This window comes from Sabethes cyaneus, chromosome 1 (assembly GCF_943734655.1).
Source record: "Sabethes cyaneus chromosome 1, idSabCyanKW18_F2, whole genome shotgun sequence".
NCBI classification, from domain to species: domain Eukaryota; kingdom Metazoa; phylum Arthropoda; class Insecta; order Diptera; family Culicidae; genus Sabethes; species Sabethes cyaneus.
Window position 1 is genome coordinate 92,735,051 of NC_071353.1, and position 25,729 is coordinate 92,760,779.

At 39.7% G+C, this 25,729-nt stretch overlaps 1 protein-coding gene across 1 annotated transcript in view; it reads right to left on the minus strand.

Moving 5' to 3' along the window:
• LOC128732827 (cell division cycle and apoptosis regulator protein 1-like) overlaps window positions 1-25,729 on the minus strand; it is a 238,167-nt gene that overhangs the window by 134,458 nt on the left and 77,980 nt on the right. The window lies entirely within an intron of this gene.

Here is a 25,729-nt window from a genome sequence, read left to right on the forward strand (position 1 = left end):
AATTGACCACGTTCTCATAGAGGGCCGGTTCTTCTCTAACATCACGAACGTACGCTCCCGTCGGGGTGCGGATATTGATTCTGACCATTACCTAGTAGCAGTACATGTGCGCTCAAAGCTGTCCACCGTATACCGGACACGTCAAAGCCGCCCTCCTCGGCTGAACATCAGGCAGCTAGATAACCCACAAGCTGCCGAGAACTACGCGCGAGTACTGAATGAGGCACTGCCTTCTTCCGAGGAGTTAGGTGCTTCAAACCTCGAAGACGGTTGGGGCAGAATACGCTCGGCCATCGGAGAGGCCGCTACCGCGGCACTAGGTATTGAGCCTCGGAGTACACAAAATAATTGGTTTGATGGGGAATGCCAACAAGCGGTGGAGGAGAAAAAAATGCTTGGAAAAATTATCTAAGTATTACCACTAGAGAGAACCTGGCCAAGTACCGACGAGCTAGGAACCAGTTGACCACGATCCTGAGGAGAAAAAAGCGCCAAAAGAAGGACAGAGATCGTGAAGAATTAGAGCAACTATTCCGAGCTAATGATACGCGCAAGTTTTATGACAAGGTGAACCAAACTCGGAAGGGCTACACACTGAAACCTGACATGTGTAGGGACGAGGAAGGGAATCTATTTACAAACGAGCGCGATGTGGTCGACAGGTGGAAGCAGTTCTTCGATGAACACCTCAATGGCGAAGTCGCAGAAGGAGGCGGAACGGAAATTAACCTAGGAGCGCCCATGGAAGATAGTGATGTCCTAGCGCCTGATCTCCAAGAAGTCAAACGAGAAATCAGGCTGCTGAAGACCAATAAAGCCGCTGGGAAGGACCACCTACCGGCAGAGCTTTATAAACATGGCGTAGAAACGCTAGCAAAGGCTCTACACTGGGTTATTTCGAGGATTTGGGAGGAGGAAAAGCTACCGGAGGAATGGATGGAAGGAGTGGTTTGTCCCATCTACAAAAAGGGTGATCGGCTAGACTGCTACAACTATCGTGGTATAACACTGGTAAACGCCGGCTACAAGGTACTCTCCCAGATCCTGTTACGCCGGCTGTCACCGATAGCACAAGGTTTCGTATGGAATTATCAGGCGGGTTTCATGGGGGCTCGCGCAACTACGGACCAAATTTTTACTATCCGACAGATCTTGCAGAAATGTCGGGAATACAACGTGCCCACGCATCACATCTTTATTGATTTCAAAGCAGCATACGATACAGTCGATCGAGACAAGCTATGGCAGATAATGCACGAATACGGTTTTCCGGACAAACTGACGCGACTGATCAGAGCTACATTGGATCGAGTGATGTGTTTCGTATGCATCTCTGGGACACTCTCGAGTCCCTTCGAGACGCGACGAGGGTTGAGACAAGGTGACGGTCTATCCTGCATGCTGTTCAACATCGCTCTTGAGGGGGTGATCCGACGAGCGGGCATCGAAACGAGAGGCACGATTTTTACCAAGAGTAGCCAACTTCTAGGCTTTGCAGATGACTTCGATATCATTGCCAGGAACTTTGCGACGGCGGAAGCAATCTACGCCAGACTGAAAGCGGAGTCTAGGAGAATTGGGCTAAAAATAAATGCGTTGAAGACCAAATACATGAAAGGAAGAGGCTCAAAGGAAACAAATGCGCGCCTCCCACGGACGGTAACCGTTGACGGCGACGAACTAGAAGTGGTAGAGGAGTTCGTGTATTTGGGATCGCTGGTGCGCGGACAACAACACTAGTAAAGAGATCCAGCGGCGCATCCAACCGGGAAATCGGGCCTACTTTGCCCTTCGTAGAACGCTACGATCAGGAACCATACGCCGCCGCACGAAGCTAACAATGTACAAAACCATTATTAGACCGGTAGTTCTATATGGACTTGAAGCCGTGACGCTGCTTACGGAGGACATACGCTGAAAGCGGAGAGTGGCGGAGGCGTAGGAATCACGAGCTGCAGGCACTGCTTGGGGAGACTCCCATCGTACATCTAGCGAAAGTTAGCAGGCTACGGTGGGCCTGACACGTCGTAAGGATGCCGGACGACAGTGCGGCGAAAATAGTCCTCTTCAACAACCCCACCGGCACCAGGAACAGGGGGCCCAACGTGCACGATGGCTCGACCAAGTCGAAAGCGATTTGCGACTTCTGAGACGACTAGGAAATTGGCGACGAGCGGCCCAAGACTGAGTTGAATGGAGACGAGTGCTTGAAACAGCACGAGCCACCCCGGCTCTATGCTGCTGAAGAAGAAGAAGTAACATAATTTGTTATCAAAGCCAAATGCGTCATTTTTAGTGGTGGAATCTGAATAGCTCATCCATAACTCAATGTGCTACTTGTATCTGAATCTGTTACAAGCTGGAAATTGCATCCTGATCAGTTTTTTTTCGATTTGTAATACAATACGTTAAAAATATCAAAATGTGTTACAAAACAGCATATAATCTTGTTATGGCTTCCTGATCGGGAAAGCATTCAAAAACCCGATTTAATCCACCTAGTGGTGAAAGGAACCTTTGTTATACGGTCTTACCTGCTATTTGAGATAGAAATCGACACGGCTTCGGAACATAATTCATCTATTGGTTATCGTTACGCAGTGCGTTGGTTTACATAAAATTTTTGAAAATTGAATAAGTTTACAAAATTTGATCAAAATAAGAACACTTAAATTTTGATAGATCCTTTTTTCATGAAATTGCTGAGTAAGGATAAGTAAGTTATTATTAATCTGTTGTTATTAATCTGAGTAAGTGCAAATAAAAGTAAGTTGTAAGAGGAAATCTTATTCTTTAACATATACATTGTTTAGTAAAGGTCTAGTTTATAGGTTTTTGAACTATGCATAGTTTCCTGTAATGCTATTCCACAGAGAACAGACATCCATTCACGAACAAATTTTTTGGGAATTGTTGGATAAAATTTCAAATTAAAATCACCTAATATGCTAGCGTCACCACCACTATAGTTTCCCAACTAAATGATTCTTTTGATTTGCACAACCTTTGGCTCCTCTGGCGCTAGTTTATATGGACTATAAGCGTTATGCTAGCGCCAGAAGCTAGCTGTTGTGAGTTTAGTGTAGCATTTTATGCGCCTTCAGCGACATAATCACTATAGTTTCCCAACTAATTTGACATAAGTTTTATCCAAGTGGGGACTTTTTGCTTGGATGTCTGTTCTCTGTGGCTATTCTATTTGAATCACATCAGTAGAGTTTTCTTGTATAATTTTCATCAATTTTTATTAACCTTCGGTTACTCACGCTGTTGTATTTGATACAACACGTGTAGGTTTTCCAACGCCATATTGTTATAAAGTTACAAAACGTTGTTTAACCAACGTATATTCTTCAACAAACTTATTCTGCGCAAAATGTCATAATTATTCAATGCATTAATAATTTAAAGTGTTGGGAAAATGTATGCAGCAAAACTATCAGCAAATGTAAAATGTTTAAAATGTATCCGTCTGCTGGTAGTCAAGTAATTCGGAGTCAAAATTGGGGCATTCTTTATAATCAAAGTTCTACAGTTCCTAAACAAGCAAACATACAGGTATACTATTTTCAGCAAAGTTGTGTATTTTTATTATTTGTACAATTTTGTAGTACATATAAAAGTTATACAACAATTACAAAAAGAGCAAAAATAGAAAAACTGATTTTACAAATTCATATACAATAAATAAGATTTTTCTATCTTCGCTGCAGAGATAGAAGGTTACAGTCTTCAACAAAATTTCTTGTAATAATATGTTCTATAACTTTGCAGAACACATCAATGTGTCATATTGACACTGAAGAAAAATAAATTTTTTATTTCACTTTTAGGGGGATTAATCAAAATTTAAATTCTACCAGACGATAGAGCTTTCAATTTCAAGAAACTCTTACAATGGTTTAATAAACTTAAAACCAAGTTTTCCCAGTCAAAACTCCCTTGCACACGTTTTCTTTGGTTTGGGACTATTTTGCGCGCGAGTAACTGTATTACAAAAGTTGGCGCGAGTGTTCGAGGGTTAATATCTTTTGACCGGTAAAACCAATTCTTATGAAATTTTGCATATATATTCGTAGTGTGAAAACCTCTCGTTTGATATTAAAATAATTGAAATTAGGTAAATTTTCTTCGTTAAAATCATTCTAAATTATTGTTAATTTTGGTGTGGTGTATACGGTTGCTCATAACTTTCAAATTAAACGTCTAATCAAAAAATCATTCAATAGTGATTTATTAGGATATATTATCTTTCAAATAATAGACTAATAGCGCATAAATCGGTTTGGCCATCTCTAAGAAACAGGCGATAATTATTACCTTGTCAAAACAGGTTTTTTAAGACTAACTTCTAAACTACTTGTTTGTTTCCAATAAAAAAATCCTGAACAATTTAGCTTTAATAAGGGCTTTCATTTGATACTAAGATCGTTGAAATCGGTCATGTAGTTCCGGAGAAACCCGTGTCACGTATTTTTCACATTTTTGCTTATAACTTTTAAACGAAACGTCGTATCACGAAACAACTCAATAGTGATCTACTAGACAATAATACATTTCAAACAAAAGTAATAGCGAACGATTCGGTTCAGCCATCTCTGAGAAACAGGCGATAGGAAAAATCATTACATACATACACACACACACACACACAGACATTGCTCAAATCGTCGAACCCTATCGATTGGTATATGTGACTTGGCCCACCGGGCCTCGGATCAATTTCGTGTTTTTCGCCCAATTTTTAAACCTTTGTTATAGTATAACAAAGGTAAAAACGTAAAATCCATGGATTAACGGAACCAACAAAACAAAAACGGCAGGAAAGATGCAAACTGCTGCTCCGTCGGCACGGTGATTTCGAGATGATCTTTTCTGATGAGAAGTTGTTTTAGGGATGTGCGATATTTTATCGATACCGGAGGCATCGATATTTTCGATATATCGAGTATTCGGCATCGATGTTTTGCCTAGTGATATTATCGGATATCGATATCTTTTCATCCGATATTATAGGTATCGAAAGCTGCAAAAATGCCAGCTCTTCACGCATAACTTTTTGCCAAATCATCGAACTCGCGTTTTTCAGTTCTCAAGCATTCCAAACGGGCATGTCTAAAAGCTGAACCATAATGCATGCCGCATCTGAAAAATGCTACAAAGTTTATTTGAGTCGGTACACTGCTGCCGTGCCTGATGGAATGAACTGCACGCTCAAAAAAGCAACCGTAGCCCGTTTCGGTGTTGTCTTTCAGACGCCAGTTTTTAACACTTCGGTAACACTTAGGATTGCGTGTACTAGCTTTGTAAAAGATCCTCGGATATACGCTGGATGTGTCTCTTTGCTAGCGTTAGGTTTTCGTATTCCCCTATCTATTTCATTTACTCACACGGCCAACTGAAATGAATATGAAGCGCCTCCAGGTGTGTTTCTGCAAACTTGAGAATACTCTTCTACGGTGGATGCCGATATTTCACGGACTGTTGAGTTAATCGTTTCCTGAAGCCACCACCGAACATCGCAACCGCAGATTGATTAATTTGCAAGAAGCATTCATACTGTGAGTGAACTGTGAAACGAGCTACGTATATGATAGCTTGCTTTAAACCGATCCTGCACCTGATCAATTACTTATTCTCTGCCTAAAAATGCGTATCTCATCATTCCAGCCATGCCTTCCATTGTGTCACTCAGAATATTTCAAAAAATCGAAAAACTTTTTTATTACTTAACATCACTTTATTAGATGTTTCCGAAAATGTGTTAACCGGGTGCATTGAAAACTGGTGCTAGAAGTATTACAAATTCAACACCACTGACAAATTGCTAACCACTCTTCGTGTTTGTTTGCATGAATGAAAAAGAGATGAACTTGGCTGCGTCGTTTTAGGAAATGGTAACGACCGTATAAGCTACGTTCGGTGTATTGCCAATGGCTAATGGATTCTAATTTTGAATTTTATTTCTTGAGACGTAGATTATCTTTAAAATTTCCCCTCTATAATAACACGATGTGAATAAATAATGTGAGAAGGTAAACTAATGCGAATCTAAATTACATCTAACACTTTTCTGATTATAGGAGTTAAAGTAAGCATTTATGCTGCTTCTGTTGAAATATAGCAAACCATGCAGCAAATCACCGGGTTTTTCAAAACAAAGTCTTGCCAGGATAATTTGTTGCGTTTTAGACCAATCTATTGAACAATTGTTTGAAACTGATCAGTTTTAGTCTCGGTGGACCGCGGTGCTTCTAGTTAAAAAGGGCCCGCCTGACCGATAAATCTGCTGCGAACACTCTCGAGCAGGGCTTCGACCGATCCTTTTTTTCTACCGCAGTCCCACCAACGCGCATTCAAGTTCACACCGTCCGTTTAGTGATGGAATACGAACGCTATGCATAACACAACTGGCAGTTTGCTCAGTCAAACGCCGATGGCACGCAGTAGTATGAACGGATTCTAAAGCTTTTTAACATTTTCGTTTCGATCAAGTTGCCTTTACCGTTTGGAGCAGCGAATGACTGCAAAACAGTCAAATGACTGGCAGTCACCACGCTAACGAAAAGCAACCGCACAATCGTATGATTCAATACTACAAAAAAAACAACCACTACATGTGCATGGAAGAAGTCGGTCGGACTCCGTCCAATACAAACGAATATTTTGCTTGCGTCGGACCGACGTCCGGGTGACAAACTATTACTGTGAGCAGCCGATTTGGAGACAAAAAGAGAAACGAAAAAATACGTCACCGTATGCTTCCAGTCAGTTTGCAGTTTATATTCTCAAAGCGCAAAGCAAAACGGGAGATCGACTGTTTGCTTTTGCAGAGATGCCGCATGAATTGTAAGACGGCAGCAGCACAAGCGGCAGCTTGACTGAATTGAAAAAACCCGATTTAATCCACCTAGTGGTGAAAGGAACCTTTGTTATACGGTCTTACTTGCTATTTGAGATAGAAATCGACACGTCTTCGGAACATAATTCATCTATTGGTTGTCGTTGCGTAGTGCGATGGTTTACATATAATTTTAGAAAATAGAATAAGTTTACAAAATTTGAACAAAATAGGAACACTTTTAAATTTTGATAGATCCTTTCTTCATGAAATTGCTGAGTAAGGATAAGTAAGTTGTTATTAACCTGAGTAAGTGCAAATGAAAGTAAGTTGTAAGAGGTATTCGTATTCTTTAACATATACATTGTCTAGTAAAGGTCTAGTTTATAGTTCTAGATTTTTGAGCTATGCATAGTTTCCTGTAATGCCATTCGATTTGAATCACATCAATAGAGTTTTCTTGAATAATTTTCATCAATTTTTATTAACCTTCGGTTTTTTCCATGTGTGGACTCATTACTGCGACCAGTATAGTTGATCTATTGTAATATCATCCGGGTGTTTGTTGTATGACCTGCACTGCATTTCTTTTTGCTATAATCGCTATTGAGTGAGCGATATGCTTATTCAATTTTATGCGTGCTTGCGTGTATTGGGGTTTACCCTTCCTTCAAAGCTTAATCTACTTTACCCACTTATTCCTCGCTGCCAGCACTATCCCATATTATAGCCGTCCCTGGCGAGGACTCATTCGTACCTCTGACTAGTACACTTAACTATAGGAGGGACATTTGCACTGTCAAGAGGCTTCAGAGGGTAAATATAGAATTCAGCACGAAGGAAGGGTAATTTGGAGGGGCATGAGAAACCGAATGGCTTGATTCTACTAAGATTCGAACCCACGACCACTCGCTTGTCAAAGCAGACTCGGTAACCTTGCGGCTACGGAGCCCCCCTTCGGTTAATCACGCTGTTGTACAACACGTGTAGGTTTTTCAACGCCATATTGTTATAAAGTTACAAAACGTTGTTTAACTAGGTAACGTATATTCTTCAACAAACTTATTGTGCGCAAAATGTCATAATTATTCAATGCATTAATAATTTAAATTGTTGGGAAAATGTATGCAACAAAACTATCAGAAAATGTAAAATGTTTAAAATGTGTCCGTCTGCTGGTAGTCGAGTAATTCGGAGTCAAAATTAGGGTATTCTTTATAATCAAAGTTCTACAGTTCCTAAACAAGCAAACATACAGGTATACTATTTTCAGCAAAGTTGTGTATTTTTACTATTTGTACAATTTTGTAGTACTGAAATAGTCATATTTATTGTAATAATATGCTCTATAACTTTGCAGAACACATCAATGTGTTATATGGACACTGAAGAAAAATATTTTTTTATTTCACTTTTAGGGGGATTAATCAAAATTTAAATTCCACCAGACGATAGAGCTTTCAATTTCGAGAAACTCTTCCAAAGGTTCGATAAACCTAGAACCAAGTTTTCCCAGTCAAAACTTTAGTGAACACTTTTTCTTTGGTTTTGCGCGCGAGTAACTGTGTTACAAAAGTTGGCGCGAGTGTTCGAGGGTTAATATCTTTTGACCTGGAAAACCAATTCTTATGAAATTTTGCATATATATTCGTAGTGTCAAAACCTCCCGTTTGATATTAAAATAATTGAAATTAGGTAAATTATCTTGGTTAAAATCATTATAAATTATTGTTAAAATTGGTGTGGTCTATACGGTTGGTCATAACTTTCAAATTAAACATCCAATCAAAAAATCATTCAATAGTGATCTATTAGGATATATTATCTTTCAAATGAGACTAATAGCGCATAAATCGGTTTGGCCATCTCTAAGAAACAGGCGATAATTATTACCTTGTCAAAACAGGTTTTTTAAGCATAACTTTTAAACTACTGGTTTGTTTTCAATTAAAAAATCCTGAACAATTTAGTTTTAATAAGGGCTTTCATTTGATACTAAGATCGTTGAAATCGGTCATGAAGTTCCGGAGAAACCAGTGTCACGTATTTTTCACATTTTTGCTTATAACTCTTAAACGAAACGTCGTATCACGAAACAACTCAATAGTGACCTACTAGACAATAATACCTTTCAAACAAAAGTAATAGCGAACGATTCGGTTCAGCCATCTCTGAGAAACAGGCGATAGAAAAAATCATTACATACATACACACACACACACACACACACACACACACACACACACACACACACACACACACACACACACACACACACACACACACACACACACACACACACACACACACACACACACACACACACACACACACACACACACACACACACACACACACACACACACACACACACACACACACACACACACACACACACACACACACACACACACACACACACACACACACACACACACACACACACACACACACACACACACACACACACACATACACACACACACACACACACACACACACACACACACACACACACACACACACACACACACACACACACACACACACACACACACACACACACACACACACACACACACACACACACACACACACACACACACACACACACACACACACACACACACACACACACACACACACACACACACACACACACACACACACACACACACACACACACACACACACACACACACACACACACACACACACACACACACACACACACACACACACACACACACACACACACACACACACACACACACACACACACACACACACACACACACACACACACACACACACACACACACACACACACACACACACACACACACACACACACACACACACAGACATTGCTCAAATCGTCGAACCCTATCGATTGGTATATGTGACTTGGCCCTCCGGGCCTCGGATCAATTTCGTGTTTTTCGACCAATTTTTAAACCTTTGTTATAGTATAACAAAGGTAAAACAGTCGAATGATCGTTCAAAAACCGGAGTTTGAATGCGGAAAGTTCGCATTCACGGCAGTCACATTCAACTTGCGATCCCTTTTCAAGCCCTGCTCTCGAGTGTAACGTATACGGTATCTTGGAGGTTCGGAGATGCCGGCAACATAAACGAGGCAGGTGGCCGCATCGCAAGGCCGTGACGGATCGTATCTGAAAACTTTCTGAATATTTCGGATTCCGATATCGGTGAATATCGAATTATCGATATTTTGGTTGCGATATACTCATTACTCAGTATCGGATCGGTCCGATATATTGCGTACCAAATATCGATACTTTGGCTTTCGATTCCCATTTTGTTTGCTCTTCAAACCCCGCATCATGCTTAAAATGATCGGTTTCGATTGCCGACGTTCTAAAGCACAAACGGAATGTACCACGATACCAAAATTCATCAGCAGTCATGGTATGAAGAGGCATTTTAAAGAAAAGGAAATTTCCTCTTGTATTTATTGTACATATGTATTGTACAACATATGTATTGTATTGTTGTATTATCTAGAAATGTTTTTTTTCTTCAAAAAGTTGCAGAACATACTAAAATAAGCAACTTTGCTGAATACATTAACTATCTATCTCTTACCGATTGCGAAATATAATGATGGTAGGTGCGCTTAAAAATCAATTATGCTCAATAACTTTGCACACCATTTTTGTACTGCTTTTGAGTGTTCTAAGTTATTCAGTATGCTAAAATACACATTTTCAGTGAAGACTGTTTGTCGCTAGGACGTATATTCAATAAGTTATAAAATAAATGGAAAAAAAAATTGGTAACGGTACCAGTTTTCGCCACCCTAGAGGATCACAGGTGTTATATTGCTAGTTGGCGCACGGTAGGGTACGGGAGAGTATTCCCAGCACGCTACTAAATTCGGCATACATTACCTTTTTTGGCTACACTTTCCCAAATAAATACTTTGCCGCTATATAACAATACTGAAACGAAAGTAGCCCTAGGCTTTAATGTGTTATAACTATTTTCATAAAAATGTAAGTATTTTGCTAAATTTTATTCAATAAACATCAAAACCACTGTTTTTCCACTGGTACGTAATCAGGCTGAAAAAACCAGCAGCAACCGCTTACGCGTATACGCTCTTGATGATGATTTGGAAAACACACAATTATGATCACGTTTACTTATTCTAGAAACTAAACAGCTGTGAATATGGAATCACAGAACAATTCTACTTCTTTTTATCACGGAATAATGAAAATACAAATCAATTTTCATTCACTAGCACTCGCAGCATTTTGTTTTTAATTTCAGCATATGGTGCTCTATTTACACTACTACCAATGTGTGAGGCAGTTACTCCTGAAACTATTCTATCGTGTTGACATAGCTAGTATTTGAGTGACAAGCACTTGCTTCTGGTGCTATGTGCACGATTCAATGATACACTAGCGCCATCACTTAGCTTGTCACTGCAAAACTGCAGTGTTGTCACTACAAAACTAGTTATCTTCAAAGAGCCGATATATAGGCTATAGCGATACGTTATCCATCGGTCTCTCTTTTGATCTGTTTTTGAAAAGCATTTAATCCCTGTGTTGGCTATTTCGGCCGGTCGAATTTAAAAAACACAGACTCCATTATAGAAAATGAGCTCAATTTAGCCGCAGCGACTTCATCATTTCTCGCGACTATAACTCAAATTCAGTAGCGTTTACTGAGACCAAAATACACGCCGATATTCAGTAAATATTATTCTATCAACTGGTATAAAAATCTTGTCACGAATAAATATAGTTTCAACGTAATTCCTGAATATTGTTCAGGCTACCGCTTAATGGGCTGGAAATACCCTCCCGTACCCTAATTGCCATAACATACTGATTGATTTAAACAAAATGATATACTTAACCATTAAAATACGATTCCAAAACCTTGACAATTGTACAACTTAAGTTATCATTATTTCAGTTTGTGTTCTCAGATCGGGATGATTTTTTCTGCTGTACAGCTATGGATAAAAAAAAATTGTTGGAAAAACAATATATTTTGTGGTTACAGTAGAAGCCATTTCCTATCGTTTATTTATTAATTTCAGCGATTGTGTATAAATAACACTTAAATTATTGCTTATTTACTGGATTTTTAGAAAATTCTAGCTGGCAAAAACTGGTTCCAATTTTATGCAGGTGATCCAGTTTTCGCCATTGGCGAATTTCAATAGAGCGTTATGGGCGCAGCACAGGCAACAGTTTTCGCCACGTTTATTTAATTGGTAAAACTCCATCCTAACGACGCTGATTTAATATTCATAGAGGTTATTTTCTAAATATAACATCCCAGATAGCCGTTTTTCAAGAATAAGTATATGCAATATACATCTGTGCAACAATATGCTTGAAACGAAAGTACAGGCATGCGAAAATCGGTATCTTCACGGGCAGCCAAGCAGCACTACTGGCACTCAAAAGTCCGCCAAATGCGTGTCCAAATTAGTTTGAAAGTGCAGCAAAGCATTAAGGGAGCTCTCCCGCCAAAACAAAGTCTTATTACTTTAGGTGTCCGGCCACTGCGGTATCAAGGGCAATGAATTTGCTGACAACCTAGCAAGACAGGGATCAGCTCAGCAATTTATTGGTCCTGAACCGTTTCTGGGCACCTCCACATTTGCCGTGAAAGGCGATGACATGGGAAAAGCTAGAAATAGTATCCCGTTGGAATCAGACACAGGGCTGTAGACAAGCTAAACACTTTATCTACCCAAACACTGCAGTAGCTAAAAAAACTACTCCATTTAACTCGTAGTGAATTACGCACAATCACGGGACTCCTAACAGGACACAGTCCCGCTCTTTATCATTTAAATAATATCGGCAAGGTATCATCCGTCATCTGCCGCTTGTAACTCTGAACCTGAAAGTTCAGCGTATCTGCTCTGCAATTGCGGAGCTCTTGCATTATCAAGGCACAACTTCTTCGGAAGTTTCCTTCTTACTCCATATCAGGTATGGAGCCTAAATCCCAAAACAGTCATTGTCTTTATAAACCATGTAGTACCGAATTGGGGCACAAGATTACAACTATCCCGCTTAACTCCATCAATAAGTATAAGCGGTCTGTAACTGTGACAGCAATCGGGGCCTGCCACAAAAGACGATCATTAAGACTGTCGTAATGACATTTTAACCCAATGCCCTTCTGGCATACGAAAAAATGGAGATATGTTACTTTTATTTATTTACTTGCTGAGTGCCCGATCTGACTCGGGGCGCCTTTGTCTCACAGTCACTTGTACATCAGTTATTGTAACCGAAATGCTTATAATGCAAAAATATAACGCTTGCTCCTCTTTTGGACGTTCCTTCCCATTTGTCAGCTCCCCCTCTTTTGTCTACCCGGCCACTTACACATCTGTTTTTTTACGGAAATCCCTATAAAACCCTATACAGAAAGAGAAACAAAGACATTTATCCTATTGGCACCTTCTAACAATAGACACCCCACCCATAGTTTTGTTATTGTACTTTTCAAAAAAAAGTAGAAGGTGCAACAGTGTTTCTTCCATGGATACATAAAACCTGTCATTCCTTTCAGGTTGTCATTCAAGACAAACTTGTTTGTAAACAATGTTTTTAGTTTCACCACCAGGAGCAAGTATGCACAAATTATTGGCTGTGCCCACTCTGGAGCATGTCACATCAAGTTAGGATAGGAATAGGAAAAACATGGTCTTCTCAGATCAGCTCTACACTGTTTTATTGATTGCCCCTGTGACTCAAATAGAGTCGGCCAGCAACACTTAGCACTAATGGTCGAACACGTTTTATACGGATCACTTTGATTCAGCGCATAATTACACTTGACAAATCTACAGCTGCGAGCATTGCCGTTTAGTGTTTCGTATTTTGATTTTTTCTGTTGTACGGATAAATTGTTACAGCCACGTGGGCGTTACTCCCCCTTCCAGTCAGCAACCTCCTGTCATCAGCTCCCTCATTTGTCCCACCGTCACTTAAGGAAGAACCGTCCAAACATTTCGAAGTCTTCCCCCTGTTACTCCCCCCTCTTTTGTCAACCCCTCCAATTCTGATTCCCTTCTATCAAGCAACATGTATGACAGTTTGATAAAGAATGGTCAAGGCGTTTCGGAGTTATCGTCTCCCCCTATTAGTCCCACCCCCTTTTGTCAACGTCCGGTGCTGATTCCCTGATGTCAAGGAACATGTGTGCAAAGTTTGATAAAGAACGGTCAGGGCGTTTCGGAGTTATGGCCTCTCCCCTATTAGGGACCCCTCTCCTGTCAGGGAAGCCCCCCCCCTCGTTTTTATTAACCTTCCAGTGCTGATTCTCTTATGTCATGGAACATGTGTGCCAAGTTTGATGAATAACCGTCCAGGCATTTCGGAGTAATGGCCTCCCCCCTGTCACAACCCCCCTTTATTTCGGAGATATGGTTCCCCCTATTAGTTCCCCTCCCCCCTTTGTCAACCCCCGTGATAATTCCCTGACGTCAAGGAACATGTGTGCCAAGTTTGAAAAAGAACCCCTATTGAGGACCCTCCCCACCTAACAGGGAACCTCCCTCCTTCGTTTTTTTTAACCTTACAGTGCTGGTTCTCTTATGCCAAGGAACAATTGTACCAAGTTTGATGAACAACCGTCCAGGCATTTCGGAGTTATGGCCTCCCCCTCTGTTACGAACCCCCCACCCGAGCATTGCGATTTTCTTTTTTACCTCTTGCGATTCTTCTGTAACAAACTTAGTTTTTTGCTTTTCTAATACGGAGATCATTCTGGACGCCTCTCGTAGGTTTTTCGCCGGCTGCCTTTTTTTCGTTGTCAGTTTTGCGTAGCTTAAACGACTGCGCATTTTGAACAATTCTTTCGAGTTTCAAATGTCCAACAAAACCAGCAGCACCTATTAATCGTATTCACCATCCTCGTATTAATCGAGTTGATTCAAGTAGCAGTCAAAAGTATCAAATACAAAAAAATACCAGGGATAGACTGTATTTCAGTCGAGATGCTGACCCAGCTTTGTCAGTCCAGATGATGTACCAGCTATTCAGCAAAATATGGGAAACAGCAACTATTTTGGCGGACTGGATGCAGGGTGTATTGATCAAGGACCCTAAAAGGTCTCTAAATCCGTATTGCTGTTCGCCTGTGAAACGTGGTGCGTGAAAGGTGGTGAAAGTGAAGTGAACGAGATCTGTAGAGAACCACTCGTCAGGAGTTCGCAAGAACAACGAAAAAGAGGCAAATCGAGAGGCCAATGATCGAGATGTCAACGCAGCCTAGTTAACAACATACGGGTTGTTAACGAGCACCACACAAGTTTTGCGTTGTACGTCTCACGCTTCCTTATAGCGGGAATGAGCATTCCTCGTATGCTGCTTTTATTAATTATTATATTTATTATGCTTTTATTAATCGGCACGTTGGATACCCTCCCTGTATTATTCACAGCATCATATACGATATGTTAAGCTATCGAACTTTACTCGAGCTAATTTTCGACAAGACAAATCATAGCTTCTTCAGAAATTGCTTTAGATTTTCCATGGATTTTCCAGAGTTAGTGGTGGCAGTCATCCACAAATGGTCTACACGCAGCTTACTCCTTTGGCAATCAACAAGCCATATTTGAACGATGGGAAGCAGCGTAAACTCCTCTGTGTGTGCGCGTGTGTGTGTGTGTATGGGTGTGTATGGGTGTGTATGGGTGTGTGTGTGTGTATGGGTGTGTATGGGTGTGTATGGGTGTGTATGGGTGTGTATGGGTGTGTGTGTGTGTGTGTGTGTGTGTGTGTGTGTGTGTGTGTGTGTGTGTGTGTGTGTGTGTGTGTGTGTGTGTGTGTGTGTGTGTGTGTGTGTGTCCGGCAGTGATATTATGAAAAACGGCTAACTGCATTGATGGTTAGTCTATGCAATTATCTTAGTTTCGGGTTATAGATGGTGTTAGCTCTACTGACTGTCCAAAGGCCCATGAAGAATGACTGAGTACTTGCAGCGCATTCCGGAATCATTTTCTAGTCAGCAAGCCTCGTCAGAAGGTAATACTAGAATCATATGGATTATACTATTACACGTTTGGTATGTTATTACCAAAAGAGTCGACCCGTATATAGTGGCATGTAGAAAAATTCGACTTGAAACGTTCTTACCAAACTGCTGATTGGGTCCATAAATATTACATTTTCTTACTTATCGCGTCATTTGAGTTTCCATCAGTGATTAGACGAACCGAAATTAATTTTTCCATCTGATATCCATGTGCATTATTTAAGCTTATTAAATACAAGCTTATTAAATATTATTCCGTGCAGCACGGAACGGTGTAGCTACACCATAAACATGAAAATTTATTTCACTCCTGAGATTATTCAAAACTTCGAAGTTATTTCGAAACTTGACTTCTTTGCATAACATAATTGAGGTTTTAAGTTCTTATTTTTCAAAGCTTTGCCTGATAAAGTCCATTACGTTGAAATATTGTTAAAAATGGGGGAAAATCAGCTGAACTTGGTACTTTCGATGACAATTAGGGTGGGCACCACGTGATTCGCCGGAAAATTTTACATAAGATCACTTATATTTTATCAGCTGACAGACCGTTTCTGAATTTCGTTCGTTTTGACGTACGACTACGTCTGTAGTTAGGGGTAGAGTGTCATTCCATAAAATTGAAAAATGCGAGCGTCACGAAAAATGAAAGATTTTGAGCGCTAATAGCATAGAGGTTTCTAAGTCGATTTTAAATATTTTTACGCCAATCGATCGGAAAACCTTCTACGCATCCACACCAATAATAAAACCTATTGATTTTAAAGTACGTACTATAAAATATTGAAAATGATGAAGCATTGTTAAACTGGAAATCCTCGCTTCATGATTGGTAGGAACATTCTTTACGATGGTCTAAACCTATACAGATTTGATATCTGTGATTGGGAAGTAAGCCAAACCAAGTGACAAAGTTTCCTCATTTCAACAAGAATTCTTAGCACCGCGATTTAACCTAAACCATTTTGATGTCCTTGCTTGGGAAGTACGCTAGAAAGAGTAACAAAACCCCCTCGTGCCAACAAATTTCTTACGAACGCAATTCAACCTAGTCCATTTTGATGTCTGTGTTAGGGAAGCGTGCCAGAAAAAATGACTAAGGTCCATTGACCCAACAGATTCTTTAGGGCGAGACGATTAAACCTAGGCGAATCTGACATCTGTGTTGAAAAAGTGCGCTACAGCTGTAGTGTTCGGTATTCGGTTACAATATGATTCATTGGGAGTGTAGTGAAAAAATGTGGTGTTGATAAAACTGGATTGAGTTGGTAAAATCCTCTCAACGTAGGGGAACTATTGGTAATAAAAATCAGAGGGCTTGTGCACAAGACATGACCGCATAGGTAACGTAAGCCCACGTAAGTCTCTTTGTAGCGATAGTAGTATGTATCCATGTATGTATTTAATAATACGATTCTTCATGTATACAAGCTACATACGTAACGTTTATCAAAGTAGTAACATTGTATACATTCAATCCTCAACCGATTTTGGAGTTATATCCATGAATTGATTGAATCTATTTTATTAAAACGAAACGAAAGTCACACTAAACCGAACAGTAAATAAATTTTTATGATCTGTTTCTACGTTGAATAGTGCTTTTCTTCTGGTAATCGGTAGACGGTACGTGCGAGTTTTTAAAAAACTGGCAAATTTGCGCAAAACTCTTCTGCAGTTTACAAAAGACAAATACCGATAATAAAGCATTTACAAGTTGCAGACGGTTTGAAAGTGGCAGAAAATGTCGCCCGTGACCAGTAAACTTATTCCCGCCATTTGATGGTCGTCCACAACGGCGAAAAGTTCAACTTTTCCCTCGTTGCCTGTGTTATTATGGTATTAACTGGGCAAGAAAATATAACAAACTCTTCAATGGTGTGATTTGGAGCTAGTATATTTGTTGGCTGCTTCTTACCTTCCGAAATGGCCAACTCAACCAGCAGCAACAAGCGAACAGAAGCGCGAGAGGTGATCGGTTAAAATTATTTGATAAGAAGCGAACAATTAGAATCAATCTAAATTAAAAAGAATTAAAATCAGTGAGCGAAAATTCCTCAAATCTTCATGAACATTATGTTTTGTCCTTAAGGTGAAATTAGTCATCATCGACTCTGCCAATTTCAAAAGCAAATTTTTTGTTTGAAACAAAAATTCTGTTCATGAAAATATATTTGAAGTATTCAGATTCGCAAGAAGAATGCAGTATTTACAATTTTAGGAACTGGACTCTGCTTTTGGGCCCAAAAACCGCTTCCAAAATTGGCCTCTCCGACGAAAAGTTGATGACTGCTAATTTCCCGTTAAAAGAACATTTTGTCGACGTGATATGTTGGAAATTTAAGCCTTCTTTTCCGTCGGGCAGCAACAAAACAGCTTAAATGTTCGGAATGACACTTCTCTAAGCAGTGGACACGGGACAGCAATTTGTTCAACTCTTCGTTGTTGCGGATGGCCAGTAGGCCGTCCCTTATTTTTTAAAAATTGACCTAGCGATGAGCTCAACATCACAAAATGTTCGTTTTTTTATGCAGAATAAAATGACGTGTTGTTAAGGTCCCTGCGATAACGTTAAGTGGTCCCGCAACGGACTTTTAGATAAAATGATGTGAATGACCGGATCCTCCACACAATGACAACTATGCCACTATAGTGCGTACGCTTGGTCATCCTTTATTCATTTTAGTGATGAGTTCAACATCACAAAATTTTCGGTTGGCCGTGTAGAAGAAGATTATATGCTCTTAAGACCCCTATGATAACATTAGGTGGTCCCCCAACGCTCCGTAAGTAGTTTAATGAGCGACCTCCAACGTAATGACAAGCTCTTTACTGCAGTGAGCATTCTAAAGGTTCTAGCAAACAAAAATCGAGGCAGTCATCGCATGTGTCATTTTCAAATCAATTAGTTTTATTTAAAACGTAACCCGATCAGGTGATTGTAACAAAAATCTTACAGAATTGTTGCTCAAGTTGATATTTCTATCAAACTTTGTTATAAATGTGATAGAAAAACTTGCGACACACAAAATTGTCTACAAAGATTCTAACCCGTTCTGTTATTTATAGCACGATTTGTTATAATTTGGTTACACAACAAGACAGAATACTGCTTTTTGTTACTCATCTTGATATTAACCAGATCAAATTATATCATAACTTGTTATATTTGTGATATGCCTAGAGCAAATTTTGTTACAATTTTTGTTATTTTAACTACTAACGAGACCAAGTTTATAACAAAACGCAAAGGAGATTTTGTAATAAAATACTTGTTATTTATAGCTCATCCTGTTATAAATTTGATATTATCATTTGATCGGGAAGTCAATTAGTACATTTTACGATCCTACAGAGTTACGTAGGGGTGCCTTCTGTTTGTTTGGAAGTTTCTTGCAGCAAGTTCTGAAAAGCCTTTTCTTTTTGGGTAACATTTCTGTTGTAGCCTTGCATTAATTTTATTGGTTAATGTTTGTATTATTTATATCGACACCAAATGATTTAGCAGCTGCTGCCAAGATTACTGGAGCAGAATCTGTGCTAACCAAGGGTACGTCGCTGAGAACATTCCGTTCACCTCATTCATAGAAATTTTGTTCAGTCTGTGCCTTACTGTGCCGCTGAGGTGCTGATCGTGTAAACCTGCCAAACTCGCCTGCGCCCAGCCAGACTGTTTTGATCGTTTTGACAATAACAAACATAAGCAGGGCTGCCAATTTCTAACATTTCAAAATTTAAATGTCAAAAAGGTGGGCCACAATGTGCCATGAACTGTGAAATGAATGTACCGCAATTGTAATCAATGAGGTAAGCTGTTCCTTAAATTGAGCCTGCAACAATGTTCTAAGCGACTTACCCTTGGTGCTAACCTTTGAAGCGTCAAGAGCCTGTGCCAATTCAGGGGTCACAACATTCTGTGTTCCTCTGCGTCTTTGTGGAGATTCTGTCGATACACGATATTCGTCTCCATCGCTTGTATTCGTAGAGTCTTTATCTTCACTAGATAAGCAGAGAACTACGGTATTGGCTGCAGTTTAAAAATGTTGTAATGTTGAATCTATTAAGATAGAGCGCTATTTTGACAGTGGTCGATCTTCAGAGTATTTTCTTCGGCTTACCATGTGTTTCCAAAATGAATGTCGAAGAATATCTGCTGAAGTGAGCCAGTATCAAAATAGCCTGATACCCTAAATGTTTAACAACTATTACCTATCATTGACTGGTATTCGCTCTTCTTACGACGTTCTTCCAGCAACTTTTGTCTTTGCTTCCTACGCTCCTCTGCTTTCTGTTTCTCCTGGATTTTGCCAGCAAGAACTCCATCGACACCAGCAATAGTACATACACGACGACCTTCTTTCTGATCCTTCAGAAATTGTATATCCTCCAACAGAGCTTGCTTCACTATTGGATCCCTTTTCTTTAAACATTTTGCTGCATATCCGTTATCGCCGTGCGTTTGGATATATCGAAAAGATTGTCAAGCTTTTTGCAGAAGAGAGTCTCTCGATTATGTTGCGTTTTGCTCTCCTTTCGTGATATTTGCTTGCAGAGTGCCGTTAATTTAGCATGGAGGGATATGATTTTCGTAATGCAATGTGCTTCCTGGATTATTGGTATTTTCGTTTTCTGCCAGTAGCACAACACTTGCTTAACGGCGTTCTTCGCACTCACTTTAACGGGAAACTAGCAGTCATTAACTTTTCGTCGGAAAGCCCAATTTTGGATGCAGTTTTTCGGCCCAAAAGCGGGATTCTGTTTATAAAAATGTAAATACTGCATTCTTCTTGTCAATCTGAACACAGCGAATATATTTTCATAAACAAAATTTTTGTTTTAAACAAAAAAACTGCTTTTGAAATTGGCACAATTGATGACGACTAATTTCACCTTAATTGGAAGTTTTGCCAATCGGAGCTGGTAATAAAACGCAGCTCATACTTGGTGTATCGTGGAAAGACGCGCACCAATTATAAATTCGCATTGAGGTCACTTCTTAGCTTATGCGACATTGTTACTACTCAAAATATTTCGATAAATATTGGCAACGGTAGCGAAGATGAAATACACGCACCGAAGAAATAGTTCGATTTGATATCAGGTATCATGTGATGATATGTGTATTACAGAGAGCGGTATCAGATCAAAGAACTTATTTTCATTCATTCACACAGATACACACAGGCTATTCGTGCTTGCATTTTCCTATTGACACTTATTAAACGTACAATTACAGTAGCGTGCTTCAGCCTTGCATAAATCGGTTGCTGGTGTCACTACCTACCTAATCGTCAAGAAAACTTTTTTTGAAATGCATTTATGTCGCCGTAATTGGCCTTGCCAGCGTTGCTGATATTGTTCAGGGTTTTGCGTGAGAAAAAAAGAAAGTGAAGTATTTTTGCTTTTGTCAACACTCACGCGTTGACAGTTCGGCACGAGATTTCCTGTAAGTGCGAGCAGCCTTCGAAATCTCTTTCAACGCTGGCAAGGCCAATAATCGGAAGAGAGGAAGACCAAAGAGAATCTCTCAATGTTACTTAAAAATTACGCGAGATATCATCTTCCTCTGCACGTCGTTATTGCATGTAAGATCCGGTCATTCATATAATTTTATCTTAAGGTCCGTTGCGGGACCACTTAACGTTATCGTAGGGACCTTAATGGTATATCGTTGTACTCTGCACAACAAAACGAACATTTTGTGATATTGAGCTCATCGCTAGGTCAATTTTAAAAAAATAAGGGCCGGCCTAATGGCCAGCTGCAAGTGACGATAATTCTGATCGTTTCGTTGTCGCGAGCAGCCTATTTCCTGCCAATTCCAGAACTTCAACAGTTCCTTCACGGCAGCGAAACAAGTGCTCCCCTCCAGCTCCAACACATCGCTTGGTGAATTTGCATGTCTTTGTTGCCTTATCCGTGGGAAGCAGCAACAGCTGAAGCTCAACAATTTTCGATCGGATTCTATAGCCGCATAAATTAAATACAATCATAAGGAAGCTTAACCCATAGCTTATATCGTATATATATCTGTCATCCGTGCTAGGGAAGCACTGACGAGGGAAGGCAAACATATGAAAATAATTCAATTTTTCAATGACAAAAAGCAAAGCCATGGGTTTATACCGTCTTTAGACATTACCCTTCTTTATCGACAGACTTCGCAGCTGGCTGTTAGAGTACAGGAAAATTACGGGGCCAGTGCAACGATCCTATTGACTCTAACTAGCAAGCACCGCCTAGCCGAGATTCGAACATACGACGACTAGCTTGTTAGACCAGCATCGTACCTCGAAGCTAACTGGGCGAAGCTAACAATGACGCGCATTGAAAATCAATAGTTTTCTGTATCTTCAATATTTTCAATCGATTTTCCGATCAATTGGTATAAATATCTTGGAAATCTATTGAAAATTGACTGAATTATAAGTCGAAGCGTGAAAACGCGTTTCTACTTTGATGACATAATTTCAAACAACCAATCACGAAGTGAGAATTCTGGTAAAACATAGGTTCATTATTTTCAATTTTTCAATAGTTCAACATCAAGAATCCATACTTTTCTTCATTTGGGTCAATTTTTAGATTTTCCGATCGATTGGTGTAAGAATATTGAAAACCGATCGGAAAACCGCTGAGCTATTAGCGCTCAAACCTATCATTTTTCGTGACGCTCGCATTTTTCGATTTTTTGGAATGACACCCTATCTCAACACTTGCCGTAAGACGTAGTCCTACGTCAAAACAATCTTTAATTTCTGTAAGGTAGCAGGAAAGCAATAGTTTGTGTTCTTGATTTTGTTAACTTGTTTCCAAATGCACATAGAAATAACTCTGAAATCTTCTGAGGATTGAATGTATACAGTGTTACTACTTTGATAAATGTTGTATGCGTTTAGCATGTAGCATGTATATCTATACCTATAAAGAAGGATTTCTGTCTGTCTGTCTGTCTGTCTGTCTGTCTGTCCGTATGTTCCTTATAGAATCGAAAACTACTGAACCAATCGGCATGAAAGTATGCATGTAGAGGTTTTTTGGGGCCAGGAAAGGTTTTAGTGATGGTTAGAAACCCCTCCTCCCACTAAGAGGGGGGGCTCCCATACAAATGAAACACAAATTTCTGCATAACTCGACAGCTAATCAAGCAAATAGAACAAAATTTGGCATGTGGGTGTTTTCGGTGACAAGAATTTATTCTATGGTAAATTGAGACCCCTCCCCTCTTTATAAGGGGAATTATAATTCCTCTCCTCTTTAAAAGGGGGGGCTTCCATATAAATTTCCTCATAACTCGAGAACTAATCAAGCAAATGGAATCAAATTTGGCATGTGAAGGTTTTCGAGGGCAAGAATATTTTCTATAGTAAATTAGGACCCCTCCCCACTTTAAGAGGGGGGGGGCTCCTGTACCAAAGAAACACAATTTTCCTCATAACTCGAGAAGTAATTAAGCAAATGGAACCAAATTTGGCATGTGGGTGTTTTTGGAGACAAAAATTTTTTCTATGATGAATTGAGACCCCTCCCCGTTTCAGGAGGGGGGATCCTATACACATGAAATACAAATTTCCTCATAACTGAAGAACTAATCAAGCAAATGGAAAAAATTTAGCATGTGAAAGTTTTCGAGGGCAAGAACATTTTCTATGGTGAATAAGGACCCCTCCCCACTTTAAGAGGGGGTGCTTCTACACAAATGAAATACAAATTTCCTCATAACTCGAGAACTAATCAAGCAAATGGAACAAAATTTGGCACGTGGGTGTTTTTGGAGTCTTGAATTTATTTTACGATAGTTAGAGACCTCTCACCCCTGTGGTAGGGTGATATGGACTCTCATACAAATAAAACAGAAATTTTTGCGAAACTCAAAAACTAGTCGAACTCGAGAAATTCGAGACTCTTCCATAAAACATTAGTCAATACAAGACCACAAAAACTATCTATAGTAACACTAGATCATTCAGGACGAGACGGTCGCGAGTGTTGCCGGTGACCCGCCGTCGGAAGCGCCGCCCACTGGAGGGCTTGCAAAACTCGAGATTGTGACAAAGATCTTCCGAGATTCATGATTTATGTACAACACAGGTTAATTTGTGGCAATACGAAGTTTGTCGGGTCAGCTAGTACCATATATACATGAAGAATCGAATAATAACATGCATGGATACATACTACTATCACTACAGAGAGACTTACGTAGTCCTGCGGCACCTACATATGCGGTCGTGTCTTGTACACAACCCCTCTGATTTTTTTATACTAATTTTTCCAATAGTGCAATGAAGTGTTGATAAAGCTATTTTCAAATTTCGAAATAACTTCGAAGTTTCGAATAATCTCAGGAGTGAAATACCACATTAGTCGACATAACAATGCATTATATTGCACAAATAATAACTAGCACAAATAAATAAAAAAAATATCTAAAAATTTGTACGAATTTGTTACTTATATTTAAATACTAGCTGACCCGACAAACTTGGTATTGCCACAAATTAAACTGTATTGTACATAATTCCTGAATCTCGGATGACCTTTATCACAATCTCATCTTCTGCAAGTTTCTGAGGAGTTCATGGGTGTTTTAATATACTAATTTTCCTCACAGTAAAATAGAAAACAACTCCCCCGATTGCATTGCTTAGCCTGATAAAATAAAGCGGATAACATTTAAACATTCGCCATCATTACAAACCATTTCGCCGAATACCATTTTGCGGAACACCAATTCTCGGGTGACCATAACGCGGAATATAGAGTTTCGCAGAATACCATTTCGCGAAAAACCTTACGCGGGATGTACCATTCCACGGAAATCATTTCGTAGAATGTACCATTTCGCATGGGTGACCCAACTGAAGGAAAGTAATAGAGGTTAGTAGATCTAGGAAAATACATAAACCTAGATAGAGGAGATCTCTACGGGGGGCTGATCCCACATGCTAAATTTGGTTCCATTTACTTGATTAGTTCTGGAGTTATGAGGAAATTTGTATTTCATTTGTATCGGAGCCCCCTCCTAAAAACGTAAGGGGTCCTAATTCATCATAGAAAAAATTCTTGCCTCCAAATACACCCACATGATTAGTTCTCGAATTTGGAGAAAATTTGTATTTCATTTATATAGGAGCCCCCCCCCCCCTCTCCTAAAGTGGGGAGGGGTCCTAATTCACCATAGAAAAAATTCTTGCCTCCAAAAACCTTCACATGCCAATTTGGTTCCATTTGTTTGATTAGTTCTCGAGTTATGAAGAAATTTGTATTTCATTTGTATGGAAGCCCCCCTCTCTTAAAGGGGAGAGGAGTCATAATTCCCCTCCTAAAGAGGGGAGATCTCAATTCACCACAGAAAAAAAAAATTGCCTACACTGCCTGCGTGGGTGTTTACCCACGTGCCAAATTTGGTTCCATATGCTTGATTAGTTCTGGAGTTATGAGGAAATTTGTATTTCATTTGTATGGGAGCCCCCCCTACCAAAAAGGTAAGGGGTCCTAATTCATCATAGAAAAAATTCTTACCTCCAAAAACACCCACATGCCAAATATGGTTCCATTTGATTGATTAGTTCTCGAGTTATGAGGAAATTTGTATTTCATTTGTTTAGGAGCCCCCCCCCCCCTAAAGAGGAGAGGGGTCATAATACACCATAGAAAAAATGTTTGCCTCCAAAAACCTTCACATGCCAAATTTGGTTCCACTTGCTTGATTAGTTCTCGAGTTATGCAGAAATTTGTGTTTCATTTGTATGGGAGCCCCCCCCCCCTCTTAGTTAGGGGAGGGGTCTCTAACCATCATAAGAACCTTCCCTGGCCCCAAAAACCTCTACATGT